The following is a 22686-nucleotide window of genomic DNA, read 5'->3' as shown; positions in this document are numbered from 1 at the left end:
GATCTCTTCTGTTCCTCTTTTTTGTATTCTCTGTGGGTGTTCTTTGTCTTTGGAAAAAGGGACCGATGACCATGGCAGTCTGGTCCCTTTCATCCCCCAAACCAACCAACCAATCTTTGGCACTGGCCGCTTACTTAGCTTACATCTTTCGTGAACCTTTCGCCCAGGGGAGAGTTCCAAGCGACTCGAGAAAACCCAGGTGAATCCCGTTTATAAGAAGGATAAAGAAAAAAACCGAAAAATTAAGGGTCAGTATCCTTAACTTCGGTTTGCCACAGAATTATTGACCATCTTCACAGTACGAATATAACAAATTTCCTTACGAGACACACGAATGAACACGGTTGGATCGCTCGTGCGAAACACAGCTTGCCCTTGTCTAGCACTATATCCTACGAACCATGGATAAAGGGCGATAGGTAGATTCTATAGCGTGGCCAGAAACAGCCAGAAAAGCTTGTAAGGCTGTTGCAGGGTAGGCTGTGCTGATAAAGAACTGTTATGAAAACAATTAGGCACGTCGCGCGGTTTCTAAGTTTGCCAATCAGGCCGTGCGCGCGCCAATTGAAGCGGCGCGCTAGTCAGTTTTTCTCACAGCATAGGCGACAGCGCACGAGACTGCTCAGCCTTTGGCTCGAGTTCGATCCTTACTACAGTCAAAAAGGGTTCAAGTGGCTCTTAGCACTATGGGACTTAACATCTGTGGTCATCAGTAGAACTTAGAACTACTTAAACCTAACTAACCTAAGGACACCACACACATCCATGCCCGAGGAAGGATTCGAACCTGCGACCGTAGCAGTCGCGCGGTTCCGGACTGAGCGCCTAGAACCGCGAGACCACCGCGGCCGGCTTACTACAGTCTCATGTCAAGTTTTCGTATCGCTCTCTTGTTCGGTTTCAGGAAAACTAACGAAGAACACGTTTAGCGACACCGTCTCTGGCGGGCCGCTTGAATTTGCGCGGAACGGCCTGATTCGCTAATTAACTCCGCAACGACAAAACGTATCGAATTTCTTTTCTGAACAGTTAATTTTCAGCCCAACCTAACTTGCAATCCTGGTCGGCGAATATTCATCGGAGTACAGGAAATCGTCAAGAATGCCTCACAAAAGTGTAATAGGACCACTTTTGTCATCTATGTACATAAACATTCCGACGGACAGGGTGAGCATCATTTATTTTGCTGCTCCAATAGCAGAGCTTGCCTACTACTTTCAATTTCTGAGGATGTTTGCTGACGGCGCCGTAGTCTACTATGGTCGAATCCTGCCTCGGGCATGGATGTGTGTGATGTCCTTAGATTAGTTAGTTTTAAGTAGTTCTAAGTTCTAGGGGACTGATGACCTTAGAAGTTAAGTCCCATAGTGCTCAGAGCCATTTGAACCCTTTTTGTAGTCTACTGAAAACTGCCGTCGTTGAGTGACTGTAAGAGGATAGATGATAACATTGACAGAATTTCTGTTTGGTGTGATGGATGACAGCTTGCTCTAAATGTAGATTAATACAGAGTATTAAAGAAATTAACTCTGTAATGTTCAGATACGGCATCACAGTCACGTCGATTAAATATCTAGGCGCAGCATCGGAAAGCGACATGAAATGGACGAGGAAGTGAGAGTGGTCAACTTATTGGGAGACTTCCAGGAAAGTGTAGCTAGTCTATAAAGGAGACCACATAGGCATACTTGTGTGACACATTATTTAGTGTTTGTGATCTCCATCAGCTCGAATTAAAGGAAGACATCGAAGCAGTTTAGAAGGAAGGAAGAAAGGGGTTTAACGTCCCGTCGACATCGAGGTCGTTAAAGACGAAGCACAAGCGCGGGACTGTTTCAAGGATAGGGAAGAAAATCGGCCGTGCTCTTTCTAAGGAACCACCCGGCATCTGCCCGGAGTGATTTAGGGAAAGCGCGGAGAATGTAATTGTGGCTCGCCGGACGCCGATTTGACCCGTCGTCCTCCCGAATGCAAGTCCAGTGTACTAACCATCGCGCAGGCAGTTCAGAGGCGTGCTGGTGGTTTTGTTATCGGTAGTTTCGATCAACACGCGAGTATCAGGGAAATGTTCTCTGAACTCAAATGAGACTCCCTGAAGGGAAGAGGATTTTCTTTACGCGAAACGTTATTGAGAAAATTTGGAAAATCGGCACTTGCGACAGCCAGCAGACCGATTCTATTGCCACCTCCATACATTTCGGGTCAGGACCGCGAAGATAGGATAAGGGAAAAATCAGGGACCGTATGGAAGCGTACAGACAGCTGTTTTTCGCTCGCTCCACTTGCGAGCGGAACATCTAAGACACTGACTGGAGTGGTACAAGATACTCTGAGACGCACCGTATGGTGGCTTATGGAGTATCTGTGTCGATGTACGTGTAAATTCGGATTATTCTTAAGGCTTATAGTCCAGTACAACACTGATGTCGAGGTCTTAATAGGTAGATCGCAGCTCGTTATCGTGCATGGAGAGTCATATCTACCGGTAGACACAGAGTAAACTGCAGTTGTGTCCCAGCACATAGTGATAGAGCCATTAGCGTTGTTTTTTTGTTTTGTATCATTCGCTTTAAGGTAAATGTTATTTACAAGGTGTGATTTTACGCAGATAATGCGTCCACGAGGACTGGTATCCTATAAAATTAATAATAATACCATGGAACACGACTAAACGACAGCCTGGATGTGTAGTTGCAAATCAAGCGCATGCCCCTGACTGGGACGTGTCAGATGGAATGCGATATAAAACTGTAATGTACAGGTGTAGTACTTAGAACCTTTATCAAGTAATTATTTGATACCCTTTTAATTTTAATATGTCAATATACGTATGTTATCAGTTGTTGAGAGGGGGAGAATTACTAATGTGATTACGAAGAATTATAGAATGGGGTATCGAACTTCAGACATATAGCCATAGATAGTATTTTAATCGGTATGGCTGCTGGCTGTTACAACTTCTCTTTCATTCAGACTCCTCGGGATGTTTATCGCCCTGGCGGATACGTTACTGAAACCTGTTTTAGCGCGTGGAGGAGTGGTGCAGGGTCCGGCAACATAAAAAGAAGTGTGCCGTCCCTGACGGCCCATTGACTTTCCCTGAGAGAACGATTTGTGGTGCGCTATGAGCAGACTGGCAGCGAAACATCATGCCCCTTCCACATCTTGAACATTCCTGGTCTTTTTAAGCGCTATACTATAATCCGCCAGCCACACTCGTGTTCGACCTGTAGAAGAAACAACGTGTAACTCGCAGCAAGTTAGGGAACACGGCGCCACTTGCAACGAGAGGCCACGACGTGGGGATCACGGATTTACTTCGAACTTTGTACACCTTTAGTAGGCCATTAAAACAACATAATATGCGAGTATTAAGGTGCACTACTGCGGCAGTTCCGAGAAATTCGCGAGAGTTTATGCGTCTACTTTGCACTGAATGTATCTGTGCATAAGTACTAGATGCTAGAGCTAAAGATGGTGAAGTGGTTAGCGTTCTGACTTGGTAATTCGAAATGTCATTTTATAGTAAGCTAGCCATTTTTGTTACTGTTTTTGTGGAATAAAAAAATATGTTTTTTTCTCATCACCGGTCATATTATTTAATTTATATGACATTTGAGAGGTAATATAATTTTAAAAAACCAGTTGTATTTGGATGAAGTTTAGTTAATTTTATGTTATTTGGCTACTGAGTATTTTTAATGAAATTTAATTATTTGAACAAACATATTTATAACTACCGATAAGTAAGCGAAGAAACGCATGTAAGTTTCCTCAGAATGTGTGCCTGTCGTGATTTGCGAAATCGCTTGTACTTGTAATCTGGTAAGATACTAGGACCAACTTTGTGCCTCGACACTTTGGCTGCAGACGTAGAGGCAGGCCCCATTTAGCAGTTAAACTGCCTAGCGGTGAGAAGCTGCTATTGTAGCAAGAAGATACGAAATTCAGTACGGCGTTATGAAAATACAAGTGATTTTTTTTTAATTATATCAACCCTCAGATGTCATACAAATCAAATGTGACCAGTGATGAAAGAAATATAGATTTAAAAAAAGTTCAGTGGGATTCGAACTGCGGCCTCGTCGAGAGCCCCTTTTTACGTTTCGTCAAGTGGACAGCTGTACGTTTTACTCCATCAAAAAACTGTTGCCAGTTGTTGCACCATGGACGTTATTCCGCAATGTTGGCTATTCTTCAGTCTTCTAGGTGGCACCAGTATTTGGAGAGATTCTGAAGGTATAGCTGTTGAAAACGATGATCCTGCCCCTAACGGGAGTCTACGTGTTGCAGAGGAATTAGGAACGTGGGTCTCTAATAGATATGGCAACATAATACACCTTCCACTGTGCGAGCGCTAACCAGTTGATCCCAGTGACTTCTTACGGCCGGCTTCTTCGCACAGATACGTCAGTTACAAAATGGATGCGTAAAGCTTCTCTTGCGATTTTCTCTGAATTGCCAAAGTAGTGCACCTTACTACTTGCAAATTATGGTGTTTTAACGGCCTACTAAAGGTGTACAAAGTTTGAAGTAAATCCGTTATCCCAAAGTCGTGGTCTTCCCTTGCTAGTAAACACCAGTGGAATGTGTACTGTGCTGCCATATCTATTAGAGGCCCACGTTCCTAATTCTTGTGCAACACGTAGACTTGCGATAGGGACAGATCGTCGTTTTCAACAGCTATATGTTCAGAATCTCTCCAAATATTGAAACTGGGGCCAACTAGTAGACTGAAGAACAGCCAACACCGCGGAATAGCTTCAGTGTTTCAGCGACTGACAACAATTTTTTTTTGATAGAGTGGAATGTACAGCTGTCCACTTGACGAAACGTGAACTGTAATAACCATTCTCAATACTCGATTGCACGCTGTTTACTTGAGTCCACAGCCATGCAGTATGTTAGAAAATTGCTTGACAAAAAAATTTGAACCACCGAGAAGGGGAGCAGGAAACAAAATGAAACTTCATAAGTTGAGAGGGAATACGATGATACTGCAGTGATTACAAAATCCATTCAAATTTACAAAGAACATGGTAGTGCGAAACCAGTTATCAGTGTGACACTGCACCCTTTCTGGCCTGGATTCAAGCACCGAAGGATGTAATAAAGCCGTTGTACCCTCTGTTGAGCCAACCTGACCTCCAACGGTCCTTGATATCCCGGATACTGCCACAGGGACGTAGTAGACGTCCGAGCTGGTCTCACAGATGTTCTGTAACAGATCTTGCTGGCCACAGGATTAGTTAGAGATCACGCAGACAGTGCACAGAGGCACGTGCCATGTATGGAGGAGCGTTCTGCTGTCGACTAATGGCAACACAACACCATCGCATCCGAGGTAACACATGAGAACGCAGGATGTTCGTGACGTACCGTTGTACCACCACATTTTCCTTGATCTCAAATCAAATCGGAAGGATCTTCACACCCTGACGCCGAGAGTAAGGCTGCAGTGCCTCTCCACCATAGCAATGAGAGGTTGAGACCTCTGCCCAGGTCGCCAACGATGGCCATTCGGCATAGTGCTAGTCACGGACCAATGGTACAGGATGACACAGAATGTCCATTACCTGTTCTCGCATTACAGGCACAGATCTAAAGGTATTACATTGTTCGTGGTTGTACGTTGGTATACTGTGTCGCCCGGAATCTTGACGATGAGTATGAGTACCCTCATGCTCCCATGTCGTCCAACATCGGGCCACCGTCATATCCCACAGGTCTATATGCTGCACAATCGCACCAGCCGGTCAAATGGAGACCCACACTAAGACCCCTTTCGTACACCGTCAGGTGCTGATAACACTGTCTCAGTCGAATACGTGCCATATTCGTGTGCTTCGAAGTGATCACTCAACATGTGACGTTGTTCAAGCCCCTTGTATACCATACGAGGCGTGGTGACAGTAGTAAACACGAACGATACTAATGCAGTCTGATGCCCGTTCTACCTGTCACAGAGAATCACAACACTGAATCATTTACATACCCGCCGATTGTGAGTACATTGTAAGGTGCCTCTTACGTGAGGAAGACATTTTTACCAGTTTTAATAAATTATTGTCGCTTGTTGATGTATTCACGACAGTTAGGAAGTGCTGTAGTCCGTAGCCGGCCATGAGTCGGAGAGCATTTCTCACGCTGGCTGGCGACCATATGTCGCGCGTAGTGGGGTGGGGCTCGGCGCTGGACCGTAGCAACAAGCGTCAGCCTGGGAAATATACATGACGGGAAGTACCGCCATCTTGGCGCCAAAGTCACCTACTTTGTTTGTATATATTTAATAATTAAAGTCATTTATGACAACATGAATACTAGAAGGAGCCTCTGGATGTTTAAAACTATTTATCATAATTTTGCCTCGTTAAAATTCACACCCGTTCATTAACAAATGCATACCTTAGTAAGTACGAACTTGATCGGAAATCCACGAACTGTGACGAAACTAGTAAGAGATACGGACCGCGCGCCAAAGTCTGCAGTCGGCGTTAAGAGCTCTTCCTGTCTTGTTCGATGGTAGCCATGCTCTCGGTTACGAGTAGTTTGCGACATGAGTGTTTTATTATTGATCTAATAGAAATGAAAGCCATATTACGGCATTCTGAATGTTAATTTCGAGTAAATAGATACCCCAAAGTTGATCGACAGCAATTTCAGATAATTAGCTTCCACCGACAGAGACATCCAATGCGCCAATGAAGAATCTGCACGGGACGACATTTACGAAAGCTGCACCGCGCACAGGTAGGAGGAAATCCGACGACACGACCCACCAAGGCGGATCAAGGAAGGTCCGACCTACACTCGCAAATTCCTGGTGGAAATGCTGACCAGTTACACTGTACGTCACATATACCACCCTCTACGGACTCGCGGCCAAGCTGAGTAATAACAGTATCAGTTTAGAAGCGAGGGGATCTTGCAACATGTACAACAACGTTACATTGATATGTGACCGTGTTTTCTGGATTCTTCGCTTTTTTTGACAAGCAGTGTATTTATTCGCCACGATCACGATTTGGTCCGAATGTGCCGTTCTCGAGTGACAGTTCACTACTAAGTGCATCGAAACATGCCGTTCTTTTTGAAAGGAAACTGTCCTCACGCAACTCATGTTTACATATTTCATGTGTATAATAAGACTGGAGTCTTCATCATTTATATAAAAGACCGTAGCTCTTCATGTGATGACTACTATCAAATCCATGTCATTTGTGCAGTATTCACTCCACGTCCTCCAGGTGTGAGGTTTGAAAGTTCGCGATCGTTATGCATAAAAACATTTAATAACACTCCATGAGACAAATGCAGTCGTTTCTAAAATATTCAAAAATTGATTAGCGAGTAAGAAATGGAATCAGTCATGTCATAATGTATTTCCTGTTTGAATGAAGCCTCGTTGTTTGTTAAACAGAAAATATTTGTTTATTTTAGAAGAAATGTACAAGATAATTTACTGAAAGTAGTGTTCTTAGGTGGCTACAACCTTTTCTCACTATTAGTTTATGTTTAAGTCGCGATTCAAATTGAAAATTTGTCGTTTATGGCGTTTATCGTTCACCGTTCGACCAGTTACATCAGCTCATGGTTCAACGCACCTGTCTGGACGTATTTTGGCACTCACTTCATAAACGCAGTTTCTGAGTCGTTGAAACCAATCTCTTCACGTTGTTTCCGACAGAACATGTTCTCCATACTCTTTCACTAGCAAACGATGAGTTTCCGCAGACAGATTTTTTGGAGATGAAAGCAGAAGAGAAACATTTCCAGTAAAAGGTGTTTTGTAGATACAAGCCCCAACTTGCTCAGGCCACTAAACACGCATGTTCGTTTCACTCCACTCGATAGTCACATAGAGATATGAAAGCACTATATTTCTACTGTTAAATGGGCCTCGTGTCGCTGCCCGCTATGCTACATTCGCTGTCCACTATGTCACATTACTTCAACTACTGCCATCTCTTCGTCAACAGCGAGAATTACTTCAAACGCACAATACCCGGGAGAAACAGAGAAGTATGTGAAGTTTGACGACCACTTCGTCTCAGTTACCTATGAACTCATGGCAAGATTTCTATGCACTTGTGTGATATAGGGAAATGACAGTTTGTTTACAGAAGATAGTATTTTTAAAGCATTTGTACGTTGAGTAAGTTACAGGGAAAGATGGATAATAAATAATATGTACAAGAACCAAGACCAAGAACGAAGTGTTCCGATTAAAAAGGCAGTGAGACAGGGATGTAGTCTTTCGTTTCTACTGTTCAACCTGTACATCGAAGTAGCCATGATACAGATAAAAGACAGGTTCATTTGTGGGGATAAAATTCAGTGCGAAAGGACGTCCAATAATAAGATTCACTTATCAATTTGCTATCATCAGTGAAAGCGAATAAGAGTAACAGGATCTGTTAAATGGAATGAACGGTCTAATGAGACCAAAACAGGGATTGAGAGTAAACTTAAGGAAGACGAAAGTAACGAGGAGCGGTATAAATGAGATCAGCGATGGAATTAGCATCAAAACCGGGGACCGCGGCTAGAAAAAGTTAAGCTATTCTCCTACCTTGGAAGAATAATATCGCGTGACAGACGAAGCAAGAATGCCATAAAAGGCAGATTAGCAAAGAGGGCATTTCTGGTCAAGACAAGTCTGCCAGTATCAAGTGTCGGCCTTAATCTGAGGAAGAAATTTCTGATAATGTACGTTTGGAGCACAGCACCGAATGGTAGTGAGTAATGGACTGTGGAAAAACCGAAAAAGAAGAGAATCGAAGCGTTTGAGATGTGATGCTGTAGAAGAATGTCGAAAATTAGGTAGATCGATGAGACAAGGAACGAGGAGGTTCTCTGCAGAATCTATGAAAAAAGGAACATATGGTAAACAGCAACAAGAAAGGAAGGCAGGATGGTAGGAAATGTGTTAAGACATGATAATGGAAGGAGCTGTAGAGAGTAAAAACTATACGGGAAGACAAGCTTGAAATATAGCCAACAAATAACTGAGGACGTAGGCAGCAAGTGCTACTCTGAGATGAAGAAGTTGGCACAGGAGAGAAATTCGTGGCGACCCGCATCGAACCAGTCAAACGACTGATGACCATAAAAGTCAGTACACTATGTTACTTGTACGTAAATTGTTCGGTACTGTCGTTGAAGAAATAACGTTGCAGAAATAAGATTTGGCGCCATTCAGGCGCGATCGGTTACGTGTCGCGTGTGGAGAACACCAAGTCATCAGAGTTTCTGGGAAATGTGCGGAAGTGTTGACGCCCATTTTAGAGAGTGGATTTTTGGTGTAGGGCTTCTGTGGCGGTCAGGAAGGGCTTCCCTGCAAAGCCAGTGACTCAGCCGCGAGGCAACTCTTCGGGCTGACGCAGCGGCGGGTAGCAGAGTAGCAATGGAGACGGAGAGGATGGAGGACCACCGAGGCTCGGTGCAACGTCCCGTCGACGACGAAGTGGTTTAGCAACAGTTTGCTATGTGCGGAAATTTAGTGCAGCGTGCTGCGGAACACGCTCGCATCTTCCGCCGTTCAATGCGAGCCGCGCCACGCTGAGTGAGACGATTTCCTACACGCTGGGCGGTGCGCTCAGAACGTAAAAAATGAAATTGGAGACTACTATAACTTGGCAGAACTATCTTCTGCTCCTTTTTAATTCAATGAAATGTTTGTGCTTTTGAAACAGAGAAATGTTTTAGCTTTTAAGAAAAATTGGTTTTTGACACTACTGAGTATTTATCAGCCACATCTAAACTATGTGCCGTACAACAACATGTCTTCAGCAGCACGCGTCAAAAATATCTGCAAACTTCCGGGCCAATACAGCCAATAATAATGAAGTAACAAAGTAAGGCCTTGCGTCTGCCACCGAACTTTTACCAAACCATCGTCCGAAATGTAGCAGGCGACGAACTTTTTCCTGGTACATTTTTTTGTGGAGGGAGGGAGGGTGAAAGCGAGAAAAATTTTCGGAATGGTTTGAATTTATTTGTACAGTTTGTCTGAAGTCGATGAGTTCCAGCGCGCTGCGAGGAACCTTTTGCTAGGCGCGTAGCAGTGCGCTGCAGTGTTGGCCAACCATGTAGCGCGGAGCTCGATATAAAAAAACTTAACTTTGGAACTCCGAAAGTACATGGAAGCTAGAAAAGAGGAGGAAGACTGTATATTACTGGGAAGAGTACTCAGGAAGCGCAAAGCAGTCAGACAAATATTCTCACATCGTGAAGCAAAAGGAGCGTTTAATATTTCGGTAACAAAACTAGACTTAGCGGACAAGTGCAAGGCATTTTTCAGATTCATGCCTAGCCAGTTTCATTGTCTCCTTTCGTTAACTGAAGACAAATTGAGTGGCAAAACGAATTATACCAGAACAAAAATGGTTCAAATGGCTCTGAGCACTATGGGACTTAACATCTGTGGTCATCAGTCCCCTAGGACTTAGAACTACTTAAACCTAACTAACCTAAGGACATCACACACATCCATGCCCGAGGCAGGATTCGAACCTGCGACCGTAGCAGTCACGCGGTTCCGGACTGAGCGCCTAGAACCGCACGGCCACGCGGCCGGCGCACCGGAACAAAAATTCGCAATTACATTAAGGTAAGTTCATCATTAATAAGTAACGTTGATGTAAGATGTCAGGCGACGTGATGTAGCATCGACTGTTATAAGTTCTCCTGGCCCATTGTTCCAGCGGAATATACGCTGATTTGCCGAACTTTTGCTACATTAACGGAAGTGTTGACCTTACTGGAACGCATTGGACTGCATTCATTCCACACTAATTAAAATTACACACGCAATTTTTGCTGTTTCCGAAGAGAGGTAATGGTACTGAGAATGGTACAAAAATTCAGGTTCTGTAATTTGAGTGAAACATATTGCAGCGGAAAAAAAAGAAAATAATACTATATGGCATAATATAGAGAAATCATTTCGGTTACCATAGAAAACGAGGTCTGCAAGGGTGTGTAGGGTAGAAGCAGAAAGGCAAGATAACGATGTGCCGCTATTGTTTTCCAACCGAAACGGCGAGATGTTGGCATATCCTTGATCTCTCCGATTCGTGGTTTCGAAGTCCATCACAACGTTGCCGCTCTCCCGAATGCTAGTCCAGTGTCTTACCGCTGCTACGCCTCGCTCTGTGTTGTCAACCCTAAGAGAAGCTTAACCAAATAGAACAAATAAAAAGGTGGTCGTAGATTAAGTAAGCACTATCTGGGACATGCATGCTCTTTAGAGTATCAGTTAGCCCTGCGAATTTTTTTACAAAAATCTGTTAGAAAAAATATAGATACTGCTCAAAATGCAATTAAGAGAGAATAAACATTGAGACAGGGCATTTAACTCTACACTCAGGATGCAAGTTCTGCTGCTTGGGTAACAGAGTAAATGACGGCAATGCAAGTATAGTGGCTCTGAGCACTATGCGACTCAACTTCTGAGGTCATTAGTCCCCTAGAACTTAGAACTAGTTAAACCTAACTAACCTAAGGACATCGCAAACATCCATGCCCGAGGCAGGATTCGAACCTGCGACCGTAGCAGTCTTGCGGTTCCAGACTGCAGCGCCTTTAACCGCACGGCCACCAAGTGTAGTGTATGTTAGAAATAAAAGTAATTTACTGACGAAGAATTATTATTATAACTATCGAGAAAATGAGCCATTTATTGAAATATTTTAAGGCATGTTTGTGAGGGGTCGACACAGAGAAAGTAGAAAGTAAAAACTTAGAAAAAAATCTCATCGTCTACTGCACGTTAAATTCTCGTACTTCTGGATTCATTAGAGATGTAGACATACTAGATCCTAGTACTCTTTAAAGTTAGTTAAACGATGAACTTTAAATTATCAGTCGGCACCTCATATGCTATACAAGATTTCGAACTGTATTCGAAGGTGCGCCAACTGTGTCTCTAGTCTCTTTAGTTTCTTTCTCTTAGACAAATATTTGTCTGTTCTTAAAATTTTTATTGCTTGTTATATCTCCTCATAACAATTCAGACAGAAGGAATAAGTTGGCGTGATAGGCTCTCTACAGCGTCAGAAGGAAAGAATAATACGATTCCTATCGCTATCTAGATTTCGAGAGTATCTGCCGTCTACAGCAATAATTAAATGGTCGCTGAACCACACTGAATTTCTGTATGCTGTTTACAAATAATAAATCAATTTCTTCTGTCTTAAGTTGGTCTTGGAATGCCTCAGTAGCTTACTAAGTATTTACCGTGTGATTCAAAGGCATCTCTTCCAGCTCCAACGTATAATAAAATTTTTATAATATATTTTTGATATTAAATTAATTAGCGTCTGTATGCACATCCAGCAATAGCTTTCTAGCTTCAAAAACTTATTTGGTGTTGTAAGCTTTGTACATCTGAATAAAAAAGCCAGTCTGTTCAAAGTAGACTCCAATCAAAACCAACTTCAATTAATCTCCCATTATAAAACTTACGATAAAAGTCTCGCGGAAAACCCGTGGGAAAAACAAGGACAGTATGTGATCGTTGCTCCGACGGAGGATGGCCTTCGGCGTGTTACAGCATGTGAGAAGGTACTCGCCAGCCCTTCTTGAACGCGTCACACATTGTCCCTGTGATCAGCCGTTACCTGGGAAGAGAAAAATACAATTTCTGTGGCCACTCGACGAACATATTTCTTCACATATAATGCAACTTGTAAAAAGGTTTCTATATAGATACGATAGGTAATTACAGGTGCTTACGTCACCGACAATTTCGTGACACTACAATGCCTACGGAAAAAATAACAGCCGTAGTTTCCCCTTTCTCTCAGGTGTTCGCAGTACCAGCACGGCAGGGCCATGTTTGCTATCGTTGCAAGGCCAAATCAGCCAACATTCAGACTTGTGTTGTGTCCTCGCAACTACTAAAAAGGCTGCTGCCCCGCTTCTGGAGCCATACGTTTGTCTGGCCTCTCTGCATATAATCCCTAAAGCTCTTCCACCCACCACCGTTGTTGAACCTACGATACGACTATTTGTATCGCTGAGGTACTCAAGCCACTTCACCATGATAAGGTCCATGATCCATGAGGGCAAGGTCTAAATAGATGTAAGTGAATGGTATAGATGGCGTGAGATGGAGAATATGATTGCAGTCGACGAGATGAGGCCTTTATTGGACAGTGATTACCCTGTTTAGTGACAGACATTCCACCAGTCGATTCTGTTCTTACAGTTTCGAGGAAAAGCACGAACAGAATAACGATGACTTGCAGTACGGGAATAACACGCACTTCCGGCGCGAGCCTGACACAGCCCTGGCTTTGGATAAGAAAAGTGGATGGGATGGCCTTTGGCTTGGTCTGCGGGATCCTTTTTCCTCTCGTCACTGGATTTGTTGAGCACGCTGTCAGGGTCGTTTCCCGGTGGGTTACGAATCAAGTTTTCCCCAAATTTTCATTCTTGTGTCCAGTCACCGGAAAACGGTTCATTGTGTTCTTTGAGTTGTTTTAACTCTGTACACAGCACTGTTGTTACCCGTTCCCACAAATTCTCCTTTCCGGTTACTCTCTGCGATCGCACGGTACCCAGAAGCACATTTTTCCTATTCCCATGTGGGGCATTCGGTACGAAATACACAGAAATGGGAAGCGCTTACTGGAGCGGAAAAGAGTACTCTCTAAGTTTGATATTTGGATGAAATTCTCGTTTCCTGTAATGTGCGTAGGGCATCTGCTTGCGGGGTTGCTTTCCGCCACAAATTTCTGTCGGGTACACCCTCAGATTTGAAGACTCGTATGTTCTCGTTGATCTCGTCTGACTTACTAACTGGGACGGGCACGGGGTCGTCTTTCTCCTGAATCGTAACGGAGGACAGTTTTTTTCCGTTGACTTGCCGTCGTTCATGTGCCCACAGCACCTATATGGTACTTCTCTTCTGTTGTAGCCGGCCGAAGTGGCCGTGCGGTTAAAGGCGCTGCAGTCTGGAACCGCAAGACCGCTACGGTCGCAGGTTCGAATCCTGTCTTGGGCATGGATGTTTGTGATGTCCTTAGGTTAGTTAGGTTTAACTAGTTCTAGGTTCTAGGGGACTAATGACCTCAGCAGTTGAGTCCCATAGTGCTCAGAGCCATTTGAACCATTTTTTCTTCTGTTGTAGCTAACTGCTGTCACTCCCATCCGTTCCCTTACATCTTCGTGTTTGGTACGGTCCAGCACTGTGACACCCACAGACCATCGCAATGTTTTCGTTCGCATTCCATGCAGCACTTGTTTATATTTTGTTGTTTCACATACTAGGTACACAAGACAGAAGTGAGTTTTGTTTTTGAGTCATTACTACACTGGTTTGACGCTGCCCGCCGTGAATGCCTTTCTTGTGCCAGCATCTTCATCTCAGAATAGCTCTTGCACCCTACACCCTCAATAATCTGTTGGTTGTATTCCAATCTCTGTCATTCCCTACCATCTATACCTCCCTCTAGTACCATGGTAAATATGCCCTGAAGTCTTAATACGTGTTCTGTATCCTGTCCTCTAAGCTTGTCAGTGTGTTGCGTATGTTCCTTCGCCGATACTGCGGAGAACATCCTCGTTCCCTATCATACGTAACGTGCAAGGGCTCAAATACCCTGGGGCAAGGTCTCCACCCACTCCTCTTAAGAAAAGGAAAAAAATTGTGTAATCAAGTGTTTTCCTTTCAAGAAATGATTTAAAAATTGATATTACACAGGTATTCGACAGAGTCGGAGTTGTAACTTTGTAAGTAGACTGTTTAGGTTTTTGTCTTGGTAACGCCAAGTAGCGCTCTGTATGAAAATCACTGACTGTGTTGTGTGCAGTCTGTGGCTGGTTGGCATTGTTGGAATACTCGCTATTGTAGTGTTGGGCATTTGGATGTGAACAGCGCGTAGCGTTGTGCAGTTGGAGATGAGCCGCCAGCAGTGGTGGATGTGGAGAGAGAGATGCCAGAGATTTGACCTGGTCATGTGTCCGCCAGAAAAAGGAAATTTGTAAAGATGGATGTTCTAACAACCCTACCACAACAAAGGTCAAAATTTAATAATGATTGTGGTGTTGCTCACGCTGCTAAATACTGCATTATCGGGCAACAACAAAGTGGTTGTGTGGCAGGTGTCATTAGAGCACAGTTAATAAAGTCATTTCATGTAGTAATGAATAAACTAGGCACTCATCTTTTCGTGTTTCCCACGCTGGTCTCGTTGTAAAATCATGGCTCAGTCGTCGAAAATGTAGGTGGTGATGATTCCAAGCTCGGATGCAAAGAGACCTAGGTTTTATTCTGCTATATTCAAAAGTTTTATAGATGTGTTTCACAAACCATTCTTGAAGATTAAACCTTTGAAAGTTAGCACAACGGTGATGTAAAAAATAATCAGCACTCGGAATTTAAGTTACACTTCCTTTTTATTGCTTTTGTTGCAATATCGCGTAACACGCAAAACATCACTTCCAAATACAAAACATACTTGAAAACATCTTTCTCACTCTTAAAGTTCACATTTTATAAGCTGACTACAATATGCGTCTTTCCAACATGACACCCAAGACGACTTTCTCAAGGTCCGACTCTCTAACAACTAACTATTAATCGCTTACGCGCCCAAAAATCAGAGTTACAAGTACGTCAAAGATCATAGTGGCAAAAGAAAGAATACACATAAGAATAATATCATTGCAATACAAACATATCGATGTATCAAAGTACCTCTACATTAATGAAATCAAATCTGAATGTTGTGTCAGAAATACGTCAACTACTTTACAGAAACACAGTAGAATATTGCTGGTATCGAGAGGTTCAGGTGAGCTGCCGTAATGGTTACGTAATTCAAGTACCATTACAATGTCATCAATTGATATATATATATATATATATATATATATATATATATATATATATATATACTGTCAGTACTTAGTGCCTTCAGTAGTTAGAATCTTTTATTTAGCTGGCAGTATTGGCGCTCGCTGTAAGGCAGTAGTTCGAGTAACGAAGATTTTTGTCAGGTAAGTGATTCATGAAAGGCATAGGTTATTTTTAGTGAGGGCCATTCTTTTGTAGGGATTATTGAAAGTCAGATTGCTTTGCGCTGAAAAAAAAATTGTGTGTCAGTTTAGTGATGATCAGAATAAGTAAAATGAGAACTCTGAGTACTTTCAGTTTTGCTAAGCTGTTTGAAAATCAAATAACGTAGAAGTTTACCGGCACAGTAGTTTATAATTTTCCGAAAGGGACGTTTCAACTTTTTTATGGCTACTTACGAGTCGCCCTCCGTTTTCAAAAATATTAAAAATTCGCCATATACCAGGGTTTGTCTCCCTGTCCCCCCTCCCAGGAAACTATCGTATAGGCGCCGTTTATAACACTGAGTCCCATTCTAAGGAAGTGACTGTTGGGGAGCGGATGGAGGGATCGTGCCTCGCTGTCCGGTGGAAGATGCTAGTGGGTATACTTTGCCATCGCCTTCCTCCGACCTGTGACGAAGTGTCGGGTGCGTATCTGTGTCATGTGGATATTTCCGATGAGTGCTTGTACCGCATAGTGTTGGGTTTGTGTTGTTATGGGTGAAAACAAAGGAGAAGGCTAAACACAGTAGCAGCACATAGCCTACTCTTCGCGAAAAGCACTAAGAGGGCCGCCGAACTACCGTCCCCATCCGAGGGACGGATCACCATCAACATTGCACCCCTCCCCCCCTCCCCCCCCCCCCCCCCCCCCCCCACGACAGCAAAATACTGACATAGAGAAATTTTCAACCACCACGATTCGAATCGGCTTATCCAGAGACAAGCGCCACTGCGCATGTGTGTGTTGGCTATAGAGGCAGGTTTCATTCTTTATCAGCGACCTAATTTTCAACATCCTTCTGTAGCACAGCATCTAAAACGCTTCCATCATTTTCTCTTTCTGTTTTCTCAAGATCCATGATTCACTACCATACGAAGTGTATTCCAAACATGCATTCTCAGAAATTTCTTCCTCCCATTAAGACCGATGTCTCATACCAGCAGACACCTCTTGGCCAGTAACGGGCGTTGTGTCTCTACTAGTGTGCTTGTCCTCCTTTCTATGTGTCATACGTTGCTTTGCTTCCTAGGTAGCAGAAGTCCTTAAGTTCCTCGCCTCCAGTTTTGATGTTAAGTTCATCTTTAATCTCAGCCACTCCTCATTACTTTCGTCTTTCTTCGGTTTCCTCTCAATCCACATTGTGTATTCATTCGACTGTTCATCCCATACAACACGTCATGTAATTCTTATTCTTTCATCCTCAGTTTTGATCCAACTTCCGAACCTTTCATTTATTTCGGGTCATTGCCTCTTTCACGTATGGACTGAATCTTTTACCAGTCATGTTAAAAATAATAAAATAAATATAGTATAGATCAGACTCGGAAGCAATATGTGCACTATGCAGAACGACTCTTCATGTAATGTACGCGAGGAAAGTAAAGAAGCAATTCAACAGATCGCTAAAGAGGCCATAGGGGGGGGGGGGGGGGGGGGGGACTTAGGTCTCCCTATCCAGTTATTCAACGTGGAATCCGTAAGAAGTTTCGTTTTCTGACGAAGCTCAACGACATTGAGAGATGATTAAAAAACAAAGGTAAAAATCTGTGTTCTGGACAGGATTCGGTCCCGTGACCTTGCGGCAGTGGCGTAGCGAACATAACTGGCGCCCGGGGGACAACACTTTATTGCCCCCCCCTCCCCCCCTTGGCGCCCGTCGTACGACACTACACTTTACTCGCACCCCTCCCCCCCCACCCCTCAACCCCTCCTCCACCCTCCCCCTCCAAAATGGCTCTGAGCACTATGGGACGTAACTGCTGAGGTTCAAATGGTTCTGAGCACTATGCGACTTAACTTCTGAGGTCATCAGTCGCCTAGAACTTAGAACTACTTAAATCTAACTAACCTAAGGACATCACACACATCCATGCCCGAGGCAGGATTCGAACCTGCGACCGTAGCGGTCACGCGGTTCCAGACTGAAGCGCCTTTAACCGCACGGCCACACCGGCCGGCTTTTCGGACAACAGTAGAGCAAACTCTAGTGCAGCCCCAGGCTGTCGTGGGTGCAGATGGTCGTCACACTGAGCAATGTTTGTAACCTGGAACGTAAGTATGGTACGCAATTAACAAAATTATTCTCTCACGTGGAAATTAAAATGTTTTTCTTTCGATGATTTATTCGTTATTCCTCTTCCGCATGTTCTTACAGACTTTTCCAGAAAGTTTAATTGTCCTAGGATCATTCGCTTTTCGTGAGTGCCCTTTCAGGTAGCGAAAGTTTAATTATAAAAGTCCTGTAAATGAGGAAACTTGGGCGATGTCAATCACAAGTTTTCGAACGTAAAATGTATGCAAACCACCAAACTGATTTTATGCAACAGTTAATTAGATCTTATTAATCATTATCAACTCATAACGCAAATATAGTAAATTAAAATAATATACTAAAATGAAACTAATTATGAAAATTTTAATTAGTGGCATCCATACCCTATAAAATTCTAGAAAATTCCCGAAACACTGAGACATGGCTGTACGGCCTCAGTTCAAAAGAGAGCAGAAAAACAATCAGAACAGTAAAAAAAAAAAAAAAAAAAAAATGCTGACCTACTGCAGTCCAACAACAACAACAGTCGGCATTTGGGAGTCGCAGCGGACGGTGATGCGAGCGTGTAATTGTTTGATATTGTGCGGTTCTCAAGTGTGTTCGTTTCGTGATCGTTTCCGGTACGTGGTAGCTCGTTTCAAGTGTTATGTACGTGTATCTTCTGTGGTGTCACCGCCAGACACCACACTTGCTGGGTGGTAGCCTTTAAATCGGCCGCGGTCCGTTAGTATACGTCGGACCCGCGTGTCGCCACTATCAGTGATTGCAGACCGAGCGCCGCCACACGGCTGGGCTAGTCTGGAGAGACTCCATAGCACTCGCCCCAGTTGTACAGCCGACTTTGCTATCGATGGTTCGCTGTCTACATACGCTCTCATTTGCAGAGACGACAATTTAGCATAGCCTTCAGCTACATTTGCTACGACCTAGGAAGGCGCCATATTCAGTTACTATGGATGTATTCTCGACAGATAATATTGTGAATCATGTACCGTCAAGAGCGACGTTCATCATTAATGGATTAAAGTTAAGTATCAAACTAATTACGCCCGCTTTCTGAATTCTCATTCCTTGTCATGTTCCAGACCTCACGTCAGTATAGTTCTTCCCTCCTCACGCCAGCCTGCGTGAGCTAAAACGCGTGCATTTCGGCCTCCAATCGTAACACGGTGTTGGCTTTTCTGCCAGCACAACATCTTCACTATTCCAGTAGTGTAAATGAAAAGTACAACTGCACTGCGAATATAGTGCAGCCAGCCTTAGAAATCCAGCAAAGGGTAACTACCGATCTCAGACTTATCAGCTATCCAGTAGGTAGAATATAATTCAATAACACTGAGTCTGCGATTTAGTTTACAAAATTTTGTTTGGGAGTGTTCAGGAAACTTTGAAATGGTACTGACTTCCGTACTTGCCTCGAAATTTTCTGTCATTGCAGCAGAACGCAACTTGACTAATGTGAGAGCATCTAATATATCAATGGCAGTACCGAACGAAGTTGCAAGACAAAAGTTACAGTCTTTGGGGGACATTCGTGGTACTCGAAACGAGGCATGGGTTAACTATTAACCGTTTCCCATTCCGAGTGGTGTACGATCAGTAAAATTGGAGGTCAAAACGCGAATTCCATCAGTGATAAACGTAGGGTTCTATCAGGGCACTATAACGTATCTGGGATAACTACCATCATGTTTCAAGTCGACTATGTTCAGCAGGATAGTCCGGGACAAAAATTTCGTATCGAAATAAATGTTGCGAAACGTCAGTCTGTGTCAGTGTTCACAAAGGGCTGTTCCTGATACCGCTGATGCAATAGGTAGTTTAGTACAGCATCTACCGTGGGCAGCAACATTGCTTGTAGAGAATCGATTTGACATTGATAACAGCAAATAAGTTCCGGCAGCTGCCCACAAACAGCCTTATCACACAGCTGAGGTGAACAGTGCAGTTCACATGAACAGTGTTGAAACATGGTATAATAAGCCGCATGAGGTTCCAGGTGCAAGTGCGAACGTGGGGTGGCAAAGTACAAAAACCAGTTTGACCACTTCCCAAGTTTTGGCAAATCGAGTTGTAGCATTGTATATGAAATCGGTAGCACACACTGAAGTGAAGAGGAATATCCATTCCGGAGAAACAGTCATAGAATAACAACTTCAATTGGCAGAACAGCTGCAAAAACCAACAGCTGAAACTCACAGTGTAAGACTACATATATACATGCAGAACGAACAGTCTAAATGAAGATATCTAAGAGTAGCATTAAACAAACGCAGGAAGAAACAGAACAAGAACTCTCAGCAGAGTCAAATACCGAACTTTGTGAGAGTGACGTCAGAATCTTCAATATCCCTCCACACCGAGCAAAACATACTTATGGAAAAACGGGAAGGCGGAAAGAAAACACCGAATCTGGGAATTGTTGTAGCTGCTGGAAGTAGGCGTAAATACAGAAAAAAGAGACGCCAAACCAAATCTGATCTCTAAACTTAGACTTAAAATAAATACCGGAACCGATTAGCAAGAAATCGACACAGTCAGGGAGTGACAATGGCGTTGCAAAACTATGAAATCTGCACTTTCAGCTGTAGCAAACTCTCAACACGGTTAAAACTGGTGTGTCTTCAACAATTGTTACATGCAGCTGAAACAGAAATAGCATTACTACGGGAAGTTGCTACGGATAATCTTGACTCAGTTTCAGGCTACAGTGTAACGTGTAACAGTACTGTAAACCTTGGCACAGCTACATTAACGAAAGATTTTATACCAACTGCAGAAACTGGAAGGCTATAAGCAGATGGGAGTTAGCGATTTCCGTAGCAAGCACACGTTTTATAAAAGTATACGCCTCGTCTGGAAGCTACTACACGGTCCAGGCGCATTAACGTGACCACCGACTAAGTTGGACGTCAACGTGCAATAACCACTCACAGACGACAGGTGGAAGCACTAGCAGTGGAGGACATACAAAGCGTGTCGGGGGGACGTGCAAAGTAGTGCAGTCGTTGTGGTTTCTGCGGTTACTTCACGAAGTATTGCTTGTCTGTCAGCAGCGACGTCACACCGCAAACAGCGCTGATCTGAGTCGTTAAATGAAGGCCGTCGGCCACTGCGTTGGCTGTGGTAAGAGGTAATGCCTAAATTTTGGTATTCTCGGCACAATTCTGACGCTGTAGATCTCGAAATACTGAATTTCCTGAATGAGATTTTCACTCTGCAGCGGAGTGTGCGCTGATATGAAACTTCCTGGCAGATTAAAATTGTGTGCCCGACCGAGACTCGAACTCGGGACCTTTGCCTTTCGCGGGCAAGTGCTCTACCAACTGAGCTACCGGAGCACGACTCACGACCGCTACTCACAGCTTTACTTCTGCCAGTATCTCGTCTCCTACCTTCCAAACTTTACAGAAGCTCTCCTGTGAACCTTGCAGAACTAGCACTCCTGAAAGAAAGGATATTGCGGAGACATGGCTTAGCCACAGCCTGGGGGATGTTTCCAGAATGAGATTTTCACTCTGCAGCGGAGTGTGCGCTGATATGAAACTTCCTGGCAGATTAAATTTCCTGAATTTCCTAATGATATCCGAAATGGAATGTCCCATGCGTCTAACTCCAACTACCATTCCGCGTTCAAAGTCTGTTAATTCCCTTCGTACGTCTGTAGCAACGTGGCAAAACCTTTTCTCATGAATCACCTGAGTACACATGACAGCTCCTCCAGCGTACTGCCGTTTTATACCTTGTGACGCGATACTACCGCCATTCCAGTATGTGCATATCCCTATTCCATGGCTTTTGGTACATTAGTGTAACACAAATCGAAGCGCAAACCACATTATTGCAGAGAAGGAAGTTGGAAGCTCTTAAATTGATATAAACACATCACAACCATCATACAAGAGGAAACTGCTTCCCTTTGGCATCTAGCCCGAACAAAAAAACGGGCTTAATACAAAGTAACTGAGGAACTTAAAGTAGGAGACGGGTCAATAGGCCAACAGGATCTCATAAAATAAGGAATTACCGAACATATTCGTGAATTACATGCGAGAGCGCAAGCAGACGAGAAGTGTGAAGATTAGTTTCGGCAGGATACCGGTGCTACCATAGGTGACGCAGGAAACAGCACCCTTGCTGAGGTATTCATAGAAGATGAAGTGTTTGGAGCATAGCCTAGAAGTCCGAGAGGACAGTCACCTGGTTTACATCGATTGCCAGCGGAATTCTGACTTACGTATTGGGGCGTCCTAAAAGACGAACATGTTGACGTATTTAACGACGCTTGAAACATCCTACAAACTTCCTTCAAGTTTCCAGGAAGGACTAACAGTTCTAGTACCGAAGAAATACCCACCAACAAACACAGTCTTTGAGACCAATAACTTTTATGCAGACAACAAAAACTCTGGCTCAAACTATTCACTCTTAACTAAAACAGGCAATGAAAAACTTCATAATAGAACACCAGACGTGCTCAGTATTCGGACACAGTATCATAGAAGCAGTAAGCGACTTCCGTAGCAAAATGGCAGTGACGGACATCTGCAAAATTAAACGCCTC

The 22686-nt window shown here is 43.6% G+C and overlaps 1 non-coding gene across 1 annotated transcript; it reads right to left on the bottom strand.

Moving 5' to 3' along the window:
- Positions 1-21389: 21389 nt before the first annotated feature.
- Trnas-cga lies at positions 21390-21464 on the bottom strand. The gene has a single exon. It is a non-coding gene; the product is annotated as a tRNA-Ser (tRNA).
- Between the last annotated feature and the right edge of the window lie 1222 nt (positions 21465-22686).

This window comes from Schistocerca piceifrons, chromosome 4 (genome assembly GCF_021461385.2).
Source record: "Schistocerca piceifrons isolate TAMUIC-IGC-003096 chromosome 4, iqSchPice1.1, whole genome shotgun sequence".
Taxonomy (NCBI): domain Eukaryota; kingdom Metazoa; phylum Arthropoda; class Insecta; order Orthoptera; family Acrididae; genus Schistocerca; species Schistocerca piceifrons.
This window is presented reverse-complemented; position numbering and strand designations above follow the sequence as displayed.